This window comes from Galeopterus variegatus, unplaced genomic scaffold, assembly GCF_000696425.1.
Source record: "Galeopterus variegatus unplaced genomic scaffold, G_variegatus-3.0.2 Scaffold7395, whole genome shotgun sequence".
NCBI lineage: Eukaryota > Metazoa > Chordata > Mammalia > Dermoptera > Cynocephalidae > Galeopterus > Galeopterus variegatus.
Window position 1 is genome coordinate 59,863 of NW_007733506.1, and position 12,363 is coordinate 72,225.

The 12,363-nt window shown below is 40.6% G+C and overlaps 1 pseudogene; it reads right to left on the bottom strand.

The window, feature by feature from the left end:
- Positions 1–11,333: 11,333 nt before the first annotated feature.
- On the bottom strand, positions 11,334–12,037 carry LOC103607399 (annotated as a pseudogene).
- Between the last annotated feature and the right edge of the window lie 326 nt (positions 12,038–12,363).

Below are 12,363 nucleotides of genomic sequence, written 5' to 3' on the forward strand. Positions count from 1 at the left end.
GTCAAGGAAAGAGCAGAGGAACCAAGGAAGGAGAGAGAGAAAGAGAGAGAGAGAGAGAGAGAGAGAGAGAGAGAGAGAGAGAGAGAGGAGTCTACACAAACAGCTACAACAGGAGAAAGAGGACAAGAAACAGAGAAAAATTTTCTTTTTTTTTTTTCTTTTTGTGAGCAAAAGTCGGTGGGAAAAGGTAGAATGTAAACCAAGTGGAGAAGCACAGAAAACGGAGATTCCACAGGAGGAAAAGGGGATGAGAACAACAGGGAAATTCACTTAAACATACTACTTAATTCAGTTAAACAATTATGATGTGCTAGATTCCAAGCAGACAGGGGCTCACCTAATTCATCAAACAAGCATGCACTGCATCTACTGTTTTCTTCATTTTATACAAATTGAAAATATTGTCCAAGGCCATGTAGTTGGTGGTTAAGCTGCAAGTCCGTGCCGTGTCTGTATTTCTGTATCTCTAAAGACTGTGTTCTTTCCACTCTGTCAAGCACAGGGATGGAGCATGCAGAGAGTGCACAAGCAATAGCTGTTAAAAGGGGATGAAAGATGGAGACAAAGAGAAGCCTGAGAGAAGATTGCACACCCAAAGCTCACTTTGTCAATATTGAAAGTTGTCTTCCCCTTAACAAAAAATAAAAATTTCCAAGTTTACCCAGTGTGGGAATGTCTCCAAAGAAAAGAATGGTCCTTTGGCATTAAGTCACTCTGATTTAGGGATGTGGACACCTCACTTACTCAAGCGAGTCTAGATGCAGTCATTGCTCTCCAGTGATAGCTCACTGTCAGATTGAATTAGAAAGCTTCTGAGCGGGCCACCCTGGCTCCCTGGGCTGCCTCGTAGAGAAGGCCATGCTGTTTGCCCCAGGGAGAAGCATTCATCAAGAAAAAAGCAAGGGACAAATTACAAGACAGCACTGGAGCAAGCACAGGTTACGTGCATGTCACAAACATGTACATAGGAAGCTAGCCAACATGTGAGCCAAGTAGTTCTGAAGAAGCATTGCATGCAGAATGACCTGATGGAAAGGGATCCAGGTGATGGAAGAGGGACAGGATAATCAGAGAGTTGGAATCAATCCCATGTTCCCCGGTCTCTTTACTGTTACCCTACTTGGGTATCCTGGTCATCCCTGTTATTTTGCAGTTATCACTTAGTAATTGTCTTGTCTTCAGTCCAATCCTCCTTTAGTTTCTCACTCATCTGTCTCCTGGATCTATCCTTTTAAGGGCAGCCTGTTCATACCATTGTTCAGCTCATGAGACATTTCATTTTGACTTGCAAGCTTGACTGTGAAGACATTTCAGAATATGCCTTTTAGGAAAAAAAAAATACTACCTTTTTCTGCTACATCATTCTTTTACATTGTAAGCTCTAATTATGTATTTCTTTTCACCAAAACATGACTATGTTTTATTATAGCTAACTTTAAGGATTAGCAAGATTTGCTGCAGGGTGGAATTGCCTGGAATTGAACTTTAGAAATGAACTTGAATGAATTTTAGAATCATTTAGCAGGTTGAGCACAGGTAGAGGCCCAGGACAGTAATAAGCTGTTGTCTGCCTAATATGAATTCACTAACTCTAGGAGCAAGAAAGCCAAAGCATATTGTGGGCCTCTCCTGTGAATGCACAGATACACCTGTCCAAAGTCTTCACCTGTGTACAGTAATGATTTATGGCTCCTGGTCTTATGACCTAAGCTGCAGTGTGAAAAGAACTTAAAGTACATGCAAGGCCTTGACTATTAATAATCAAGTTTCATTTACCTGCCTCGATGGCACACACAATTAGAGATTAGAAAGTACCAGACTACCTTTTAGGCTTTTCTATGCTTCTCATTATCTGTGCATCTTTAGAAAAGTCACAGATTTTGTAGGACTCAATCATTAAATCTTGGAGAAAAAGTTGAGCTAGAATAATTCAAGAAAATATATTATACTCCTAAGAGTAATCCTGGAATAATTTTTCTGATATAGAACATAACCCTAGATTAAGAGACAAGGGAGACCACCTAAAATCTAACTAACTTTAGATTAACTTTAGATTAACAAGTCACTAACTTGTTGGATAAGTCATAGTTAACTGCCGTTTTAAGGACTTGGGTACTCTCAACTAGACTAAATCAGTTGCTCAGAGGCCTAAATATATCTATGTTTTATTTGGTCTTGTCAAATGTGTGTGTATGTGCTTGTGTGTGTTTCAATGTTTGTGTATGTGTATTAGCATTCAGATATCAAATATTGTCAAAGTAAACTATTTAGAAAATATTTATGAAAGTTATAGGTGAGGCAAAGGGCATAAATAAATACCATGATTTATGAGAATAAAAAAGAAAAAGAAAGAAAAAAGCTGTTCAGAAAAGTGAAAAGATCTGTGACTAGTGGGTTTGCCTTCCATCATGGAAAATCTCATCATGGATGTGAGGAGTGTTGTTTTCTTTTATTTGGTTTATGTTTTCCAACTTGCCACCTGCCCCCCGCGTCCAGCACGTTCCCTCATTTATAATATCTGCTTAGCCCCCAAGGTTTCTGAATTTGTCGCAGCTGAGATAATTTCTTAGGGTATTTTTCAGGTTTAAAATGTTGTGATGCTAAGCATGAGACGTGACCCCCTACCTTCACAAAATGTATTTTCAATCAATGAAGAAATTTATTTGGAATATAAAAGATCTAGAATATTGAACTAAGGACCTCAGGTGGTTTTCATGATTACCTGCCAAATTGTTTTTTCCTCTCCTATGTATTTTTAAATTAAAAATGCCTGCACCATCTCCCCTTGACATCCGTTCTATTATTCATGTTAATATGACAGGGATGTAAAACTGCCACTGCAATATCATTACGACGGATTTCTTTATCACAGCTGAAGTTAAGAGGTCTGCTAATTGTTAATGCTAATAAAAGTAACTGGTATTACTTGGCTTTAAAAATATAATTACATGACAGCAATTCTCTGCTTCATTTTCATTACAAAGCCCATGTAATCACCACATAACAAAATTAGAGATGGATGAGGCTTCAGTGAAGAGAAAAACTTACCCTTTTGAAAAGTGGAGGGAGTGTTCAAGGTTAAAAAAATAAATAAATAAAATAAAGCAACCTTTCAAATGGATGGATCCAGGAAGAAATTAGACAAACCTATGTTGAGTTCATACTGTGAATAAAGCCTGATAAAGATAATGACGTTTGTGGTTTGCAGTCAAAGTGAAAAAATGACTTTTGGGTATTTCAGAGCCCTGTTGAAACTTGAGGCTTGTGAATTTCCCATTCTTGAAATTCACGTTTCATGCCTACATCCTTGGAAATTTTGATTCCATATGGACACGCCAAAGAGAACCAGACTCACTTTTTTCTCTCTCAGGTTGTCTGCTGAAATCTCAAACTAATCGAACCTAGAACTCTATCTCCTTTACCTTTGCATACGCTCAACTGAATGTGGCTGAAGAAAACTAGACAAACTGCAGACTGGTCTCGTTCCAATTAATGATCATTAAGGAAACCTCCGGTTCTTCTTGTTAACAGTATATTTTCTTGTTCATTACTCTGTCTCTTAGAGAGGTGTTTAATACCTCGATCTGCCTTTCAATCCCCGGTGCCCCTCTACCAACTTCACTCTCAGCTGATAATTTTCTCCTCTTAGGGAAATGGAAGCAATCAGAAGACAGCTTCCACCAAAACCCACCCTTTCATGTTGCACCCCCAATCTCTGGGGCCCTCCTGCTGCTTTCTCTCCTGTTGCTCAGGAAGAATGTGTGAGCTCTTTCTGAAGCTTCTGCTTATTCTCAGACCCTCTCCCTGCTCACCAAGTCAAGGGTGCTGCTCCAGTTTCTCTTTTCATTCTGCTCCTGTATGATCAATTTTCAATTCTGCACCAGATCATTGACATCAGGACACAAAATCTACTCTCAGAAACACAACCAGAGTTATTAAGAAAAACATATATATATATATAAGATATAACTGTACAGCTGAAGCCTGCTAAAGGTTTCCCATCTGGGCAGCATCACCAGCCTTCCCAGATGGCCTGCCCAACCTTCTATTACATCTCTTTCCTCATCCCATGTTGCTCCATCTGCACTGGCCTCTTCATTTTTCCATGGAGCTTCCAGGCTTGTTTCACTGCAGACTTTTTCTTTTTTTTAATTTTATCTTTTTTACTTTCTATTCCTTCTCCCTGGCACTCTCCTCCTCCTGATATACACATGGCTGAATTCAGTGGGTCATTCCCAGAGCGTCCTAGGATAACGGAGACACCTCCTTGCAATTGCCCCTATCTTCTTTTCTGTTCTGCTTTTCTCTAAAGCAAATGCCATTAGCTGGCACACTGGGCATTAAATAAATTACCATTTATTTAATATCTGTCTTCTTCCACTACCATACACCCTGATTTATTTAATGGTGTATCCCAGAGAAACAAGAGCAGAGCCCAGCATACAGGGAGTGTTCAATCAATATTAGTTAAGGAATGAATATTGAATAATCATATATTTATGTAATTCCCCAAAAGAATTTGAAATTATATTAAAAACTAATTCACACATATAACCTGCTAATGGTGAAGAATAATAACTTTGAAAAAAAAAAAGATGAATGCAGCGGATAACTGAGATAATTGTTACTGGATTTGAAGGCAAAATAGTCTTGTAGCACCTCTTAAAAATCCGAATTATTTTAGGCCTACTGCTTTATTATAACCAGCCTACAGGCCACTTATAGAAACTCTGAGCCCCATTTTGACCTGCTGGTTAAACCCAGGTGTGAAAGTAATTTCTGTTTCTCCACCCTCCTCTTTCCCTGTGTCCTGAAAGGACACTTGTATGCTGGGTATTCCCACTGACCCCTTCCTCCCCAGTCTATCCTCTGCCTTCTTTGCCAGCTGAGTCCTGGGGGCTGCACTACGTGATCTTTCTTCCCAGCTGATCTCCAAAAGTTTCTTCAAATGGGATGTCTCACTGGGGAACTAACTGGAGACTGGATGGTGGAAGGAGAGAATTCAAGACACTTATTCTACTTTCCACTTCCCTGCCTTGGAGCACTTCCGTCTGTAGCTGACCCTCCATGTCTAGAGTGTCTAGAGGGCACCTCCTCTTAAGCGTGCCAGCTCCCATCCAGCCTCCAGTAACATTTATCCTTCCTTTTGGCCTTCTGTGCTTGAGGTATGTAATGGCTTCCCTCTCTTGCTAGCACTTCAGCATCACCTCCTTACTCTCTTCATCCAGCTCACACCTGTTAAGACTCCTTTCATCCAAATGTCTTTAAAACCCCAGCTGAATGTGCCTCCTGTTTCCTGACCTGTCTGTGTCTTGTCTGTCTGTCTTTGCTCCTGTTTCCCTCTTGATTCAACAATTTCTCATGAGTGCAGAATCAAACCCAACGTGAATTTTACCAGAGCTCACAATTCCACATACAAATAATTTCTCTTTCCCAACATTGAAGAGATACCTTTATTTAACCAAAATGTGTTTTGAGTGCCTACTGCATGTCAGAGCAATAAGGAAGAGTCCTTCCTGTTAATTGCATCATTTCTAGTATAGATGAAACAATGGGTAGATACCATGCAGTGGTCTGAGCAGTCTATTAAAGGAAGAGGGAATCATTACAGGAAGTTTATCCCACATGCCCACCCATAAGAAAGCTTTCGACTTGGACAGTCATGTTTTGAAACATATGATGGAAGACAGTCTAAGACCTGGCAGTGCCCTGATCAACTCTAACAGATTTAGCTCAGAAGAAACAAAGCAAAAAAACACTTAAAGTAAAAAAAAATTCCTTAAAAATTACAAAAATGTATTTCAACTTATTAATGAGCCAAATAAAGGAAGAAAGCTCTCGTCCTAATTATCCCAAGTCTGGGAGAATAGCATGGAGAACTCTGCCCTGGTCTTGTATTTATTTCAGTAGGATTCACCTGGACACCATGAGTTTGATATTATTGAACTCATGCCTCTTGCTAACTTTATGACAAGTTCATAAGAACACAGGATTACATGGATGTATTTGTTTAAAACAATGATAATACATGCCTAGCATTTTTAACTTGGCTGAGGACATTCTGCTGAGACATAGTCCCCACTAGAAGGGACTCTAACAGGGATTCTTCAGCTTTGGTCACAGACCTTGGCATACTGGGCCTCGGCCTTTTGTCTTGATATAGCCTTTTCTCTCCACTACTTTCTGTCATCACACCCAGGGTCCTTTATTAATTCAAGTTTCTCATGATATCCTTATTTAGTTCTTACCTAATCCTGCTCCATTTTAATCTTATTTAACCCTAGCTCTCATTTTGCCAACCTGATTGGCAATGACCCATAACACTTACTTCCTGGCTCACTTTGAGTAGAAAGTCCATTTTAGGCCCCAGAAAATGACCACAGGCAAGCTTTTTTTGTGGTCTTAATTTCTTTTTTAGATTTAAAAATTTAGTATGGTTGTCATTGGAAGAGTGTAAAAGTGTTTAATATGGCAATGATTAACCTCCAGAGTTGTTATTAAGGTAAAATTTTAAAACAAAGCTCATGAAAATGTTTGTGAAATATAAAATGCATGTCATTGCCATTATTGTTATAACAATAATGAACTGGCCGACTTAACAGATGTGCAGACTCCATGTTGATTTTAAAAAATAGAACATCTGGCTGAGGTTTTTTTGTACTATTCACTCAATAAAATGATTTTTTCAAAGTGAGACAAGTTAATTAATAATCTTTCTTATCTTTTCCCCTAGAATCCTGATGCTTATTAACTAGGCTGTATGCCACCTGGCTTAAGGAAGTGGTCTGTTCAGGGTGGCATGCCCCTAAGATCATTGTTCCCAGTACTGGCTGAACATCATCTCATCTATAGTACTAATACAAAATAAAGATAGTCCCAAGGAGATTATCTTTTAGTATATTCTTTTTTGGTGGGGGGCGGGGGGCACTAGCGTCTGTATTTTTAAGACTCTCTCTATAAGATTCCAACTTATTCAGCAAGTATTTATGAGCTGTTTACTACATGCTTGACACTAAGTGAAGAGAATAGTGATGAGCAAAACAGACAGATTCTGTCCCCACAGAGCGTAGAATGCCCTGGGTATCTAAGCAGAGCAGAGAACTCCTTTTCAAAACATTTCATTCCCAAACCCTTATCCATGATTCACTAGTTAATTGGAACGGTGTCACTTTAAATCTAATCCATGGCTCAGACCCCTGGGTTATACGCAGTTAAGCCAGCTAAAGCAATGTCTTCATTGAGTCCTATTATATTTGTTATGCATGAGGTCTCTTGGAAAAATAAAAATTTCATTGTGAAGAATTTCAGTTGTAGATATTTTAGGTTTTTGTACTGATGATCAGTAAAAGATACCCCATAGTAAACACAGAGTTTTACTCCCCATGAGGATTATTTAGAGTGGGACTGAAGGCTTGGATGTTTTAAGAGCTTATGCTTTCCAACAAAGAGACCTCGATAGTATGTCTGCACATTATAACAGCGGGGCCCAATGAAACGATTTCTGTGATAATGGCAGATAGCCTCCCTCTGAGAAGCCATGTGGGACTGAGACTTCACCCTTAAGGATGACTTACAAAAAAGTACACATGTTCAGTCAGCCAGATGAGACAGATCCACCCTGGACATTTTAAAAATTTCTGTGAGGAAGTCAAAATCTGTTTTACCAATTCTTTCTGTTTTGTTTACTTCCCAATGAGCACTTACCTTTCTGCCCGTGAGGGGTGATGGAAAGGTGGGGAAATGATCTGAGCAGTTAGGACTCCTAAATGTTAGTCCTGACTCACAACTTGCTTAATTTGTCCCTGAAACATTCACGTGTTCAGTTTTCTGTCTGTGGAGGACGAGTTTATGAGACACTCTCCAGATCTAACTTTCAAATGCCCTCTGCTTCGCTGGCAAATTAGTCATTTGTCTTAGCCTTCAATTATTTACATAAAATCTTTCAAATAAATACCTCTATAAAATAAAAATCNGAATGATGTGACCTACATCCTATGTTAGTATGTGGATTAAATGGGATCATTAATAGGAAATTGTCCATCAAAAATCAAATTGTGGATGGTTTCTTATTACTCCTATAAACAAGATAGTTTTGGGTGGGGGAAAGATGCACCCTTCGCTTTGCATTTACAAAACAATAATCATAGTTACACAAAAGATCACAAAAATCCAGCATTTATTAATTAACCTTGTGTGCCAGGCACTATGTTAAACACTTTATATAGATTATTTTATGTAATCCTCATTAAAAACATTTAAGAAATATATTATAGGACCCACTTCACCAATGAGAAAATGAGGATTAACGAGGTAATTCCTAGCTCAAGATCACAAAGGTAATGAGTGATGGTGCCAGATCTAGTTTAATTCCAGAATCCATATCCCTAAGCACAAGGCTATTCTGTCTCTGAGAATATCTAGCCACTGTCTCTTAACTAATTTGCATCCTTATGGTCTTGGGTTGACCAGTTGGCTTTCTGGAATTCATTTATGTGCAAAAGAAATTAATGAAGAAACTAAGACTGGAGAAAGAAATCCTAGAGTAAGGTACGTGAACGTGGTCTGACATATGTAAAAGACTCTTTATAATACCGTCTTTAGCTGATTGAATGAACTTTGATATCATCACTATGTAAGCATGTAAAATTCAAAGTCCAGTGAGATATAGGTTTATCTTTAAGGAGTACATAGCATTTTGTCTGGCCCCAAGTAATTAAATACTTATTCTTTTATTTTACAAGGTAATAGATCTGAGAAAAATAAATAAAAATACATTTTAATAGATTGTGCTTCTGTGCTCTCCTCATACTATGTACCTAACATCAGTTATAGTTCTTTCTAACTTAAATGTTAAAATTACAATTCTCAAGAACCGTGGGAAGGAAAAAAAAATGCAATCATCATTCACTTTAGGAGTTCGAATAACACAGTGGCTAAGACTCTGTCCCCATCCCCAAATACCCATGTAGTTATGTAACTATAAGCAAATGACTTTATCTTTCTAAGCATTTTTCTTATAATGGGGCTAATTAAAACATCCAGTTATAGATTTCTTGTGGAGATTAAATGAGATGGCTTATGGTGTCTGGCTTATAGAAGGTACTTGGAATATGGAGACTATTATTATCTGTGTGTTTGTAACTAACATGTAGCAAAATGCATGAAACCATTTATTCTGAATTAATTAACAATTCATTAACTAATTAATTATTTGCTAGATTGCTGATATCCAGGGTTGTCCATAGATAAATCCACTTCCTTGTGAAAAAGCAAACTTTCTATCATTAATGAGGAAGAGACGACATACCCACTTGGCAAACATGTAACAAAATATTTTTACACCAGATGATAGTTTGTAAAAGTTTAGATTCAATCTTGCCCAAACCTTAGTGACTGTGATTCCATGAGTTGAAAATTAAATTCAGCATCATTAGAGATTCTTTTAAAGAAGTGATTCCATTTGTCTCTGAAGTAATGAAACACTGTAATATTGATATAATTTACACTTGGGTACCACATTAGTAAGAAGTTTATTTATAAAGTATGGCATAGGGATATAGAAATTTATTTTTCATATCAACTGCTTAAAGGATTGTGGTAGGAGCTGTTTTGCAGTCTCTCACCTTGCCAAGAAGATGCTTGTGAAAGTGATATTCTCTGCTTAATTATTAATGCTGCATTGATTTGTTTTGTCACAGTCTAAGAGACAAAAAATCCATTAAGAAATATAAGCAGCAAAGTCACAGATAAAACTTGCGGTTTAACTCACGAGAAAAAAAATATATATATATATATATATTTAGGTAGATCTCGTTAATCTTTCAAATTTAATTTCCTTTCCTTTAAAAAGGAGATTGTAAAGAATGTATTACCATTTTAGCAAAACAATATAAATATTGATGGTATTAATAGCATCTTTTATTTAGGACGTACCATTTGCTATGCAAAGGACTAGACATTTCTATATATCCTCTCATAGTCCATCTCACATACCCCTCAAGGTAGGTTTGATCATGCTTGTTTTACAGGTGAGAACAAAGACAGATAAAGAACTTCTTTCCTTCCTTCCTTCCTTCCTTCCTTCCTTCCTTCCTTCCTTCCTTCCTTCCTTCCTTCCTCGTAGATTTATTTCCTTCCTTCCTTCCTTCCTTCCTTCCTTCCTTCCTTCCTTCCTTCCTTCCTTCCTCGTAGTAAGTGACAAAGCAAAGGTTGGTCAGACTCTTTTGCTTTTCCTGCTTATGGTTTATAATTTATTTACTTATTGCTGTTGATATTAGTTTAATCCATGTCACATGCAGTTTACAAAAGGAAAGTACTTGTCCTTTGAATAGAATATACAGACACAGCATCACACTATGGGGCCCATGGGAGGGGAGGGGGAGACAACACCTTTTCCCTAAGAACAACAACTCTGATCCCAGGAATGGTTCTCAGCAGGCTGGGTAGCCAGGTGGACCCTCCAGCACCAATCACAGCCTCTGCTGCAGGCTGGTTCCCATTTCCTGCCCCATCCCCACCCTGACTCCTTATGAAGAACCCCATGAGCTAAGACTAAGAAGATCACATCCCTTGGGGCACGTGTCCCATATCTGAGAGAAGAAATATACACCACTGAACACCGAACACATGGGAGAGGAAAGGTACGCCACAAGAGAGGGAGAGGCAGGCTCCCCAAGAGGTGGATGGGCTGAGCCCCCAGTCAGCCCTGAAGGAGGCACTGTTTCCAGAGGTTCTTGAAAAAAGAAGAAAATCATCCAACCAAGAGGGGAGGGGATGGGAAGGAGGGCAAGGAGTTGTCCCATTTATACACAACGTTATACACATACATGACCGATATTACATGTGCTTCAGTCTGGTGTTTGCATGCCTGTCTGTCCGTCTGTCAGTCAGGGGGCTGGATCTGAAGAGCCTGGCTCCATTACTCCTGCCACCCCCACCCTGGGAACAGAGGCTGGAACAAGAATGGTCCCCAAACCTGGCAGGAGCCAGCAGGAAGGACCTGGGCCTCAACCTCCCCTCTGGCCCCAGAGTCCTATGCGTGGGGGTGTGTGTGTGTGTGGTGTGTGTGTGTGTGGTGTGTGTGTGTGTGGTGTGTGTGTGTGTGGTGTGTGTGTGTGTGGTGTGTGTGTGTGTGGTGTGTGTGTGTGTGGTGTGTGTGTGTGTGGTGTGTGTGTGTGTGGTGTGTGTGTGTGTGTGTCAGCGTGCGTGTGACCATGTGCATGCACGCACTCAGGGAACCTGTGTGCAAGTATGTACAAGGGGAGAGGGTCACTGTCACAGACACTAGGGGCAGGTGGAGCTGCTAGAGGCAAGGCCTGCCTGAGGTAGCTAGCTCACAGGTACATCCTCCGCAGGTCTCCAGGCACTGCCAATGTGCTGCACTGAGGACAGAGCTTACTGGCACTCTCCCCAGAGTCTGCAGCCAGCACTCCTCACAGGGCACGTGCCAACACTGGATGGATGTTAGGGGCATCAGTTACCAGTCCATTCGGATGAGGCATTTGTAAGGGTCCCCATTAGATAGCTGCCATTCAGGCTCCTGACCTGAGCCTTCCGGGACTCAAACGTGCTCACAGCCTAATCTTCAGTGATTTTCCTCGATGTTCTCTTCTTGCAGGTCTTCTGCATGGTCTCCTGCCTGCTGCTTTCAGCACTGCTGGTGGATGGCATCTCGTCACCGGCCCATTGGGAGAACTCAGGCGTGATGTGCTGCTTGGAGTGCCTCTATCTCTTTGGCTCCACCAAGCTCTTCACCTGTGCCGGAGATGATGTCACCTCCACGTGTTGTGGCCGCCCATACTCCAGCATGTCATCCCCATCCACACCCAAGTCAGCATCTCTGTTCCCTGTGGCAATGCACACGACAAAGCCAGAGTCTCTGAAGCCACCATCCAGGAGAGTGGTGGCCCGTAACCCCTTTGTCCACATCACTCACACTTTTCAAAGCGGTGGCTGTTCTCGTGCTTGATGTCCCCGGCATCATTTGCAGTGGTGCGGGGCCTTGCCTCTGCTCATCATCTGGCTTCCTCCATTGCATTTTCCAGTCGGAGCATTCCGTCACTTCTGCCAGGTGGCTCGCACTGGCAGGAAGGCCTCCTTCCTCCCTCCCGCTGCCCCCTGCTCTGCCTGCTGCTGGTGGCCTTCACGTAGCCACGGGGGGTCACTTGTAGTTTAAATTATGATCCTTTTCTATGTGATTCCCTTAATGCTTCCCCTAAGCATCTGTCTTCCTCCTGTTTGACCATCTACCGTGATGAGGTTGTGGGGACCAAGGTTCTAGGACCCCACTTGATATCAGAGGGCTTTACAAGTGCACGTGGGGCAAGAACACACATGTGCTGAGCTGTCCAGGTGAGAAGAGGT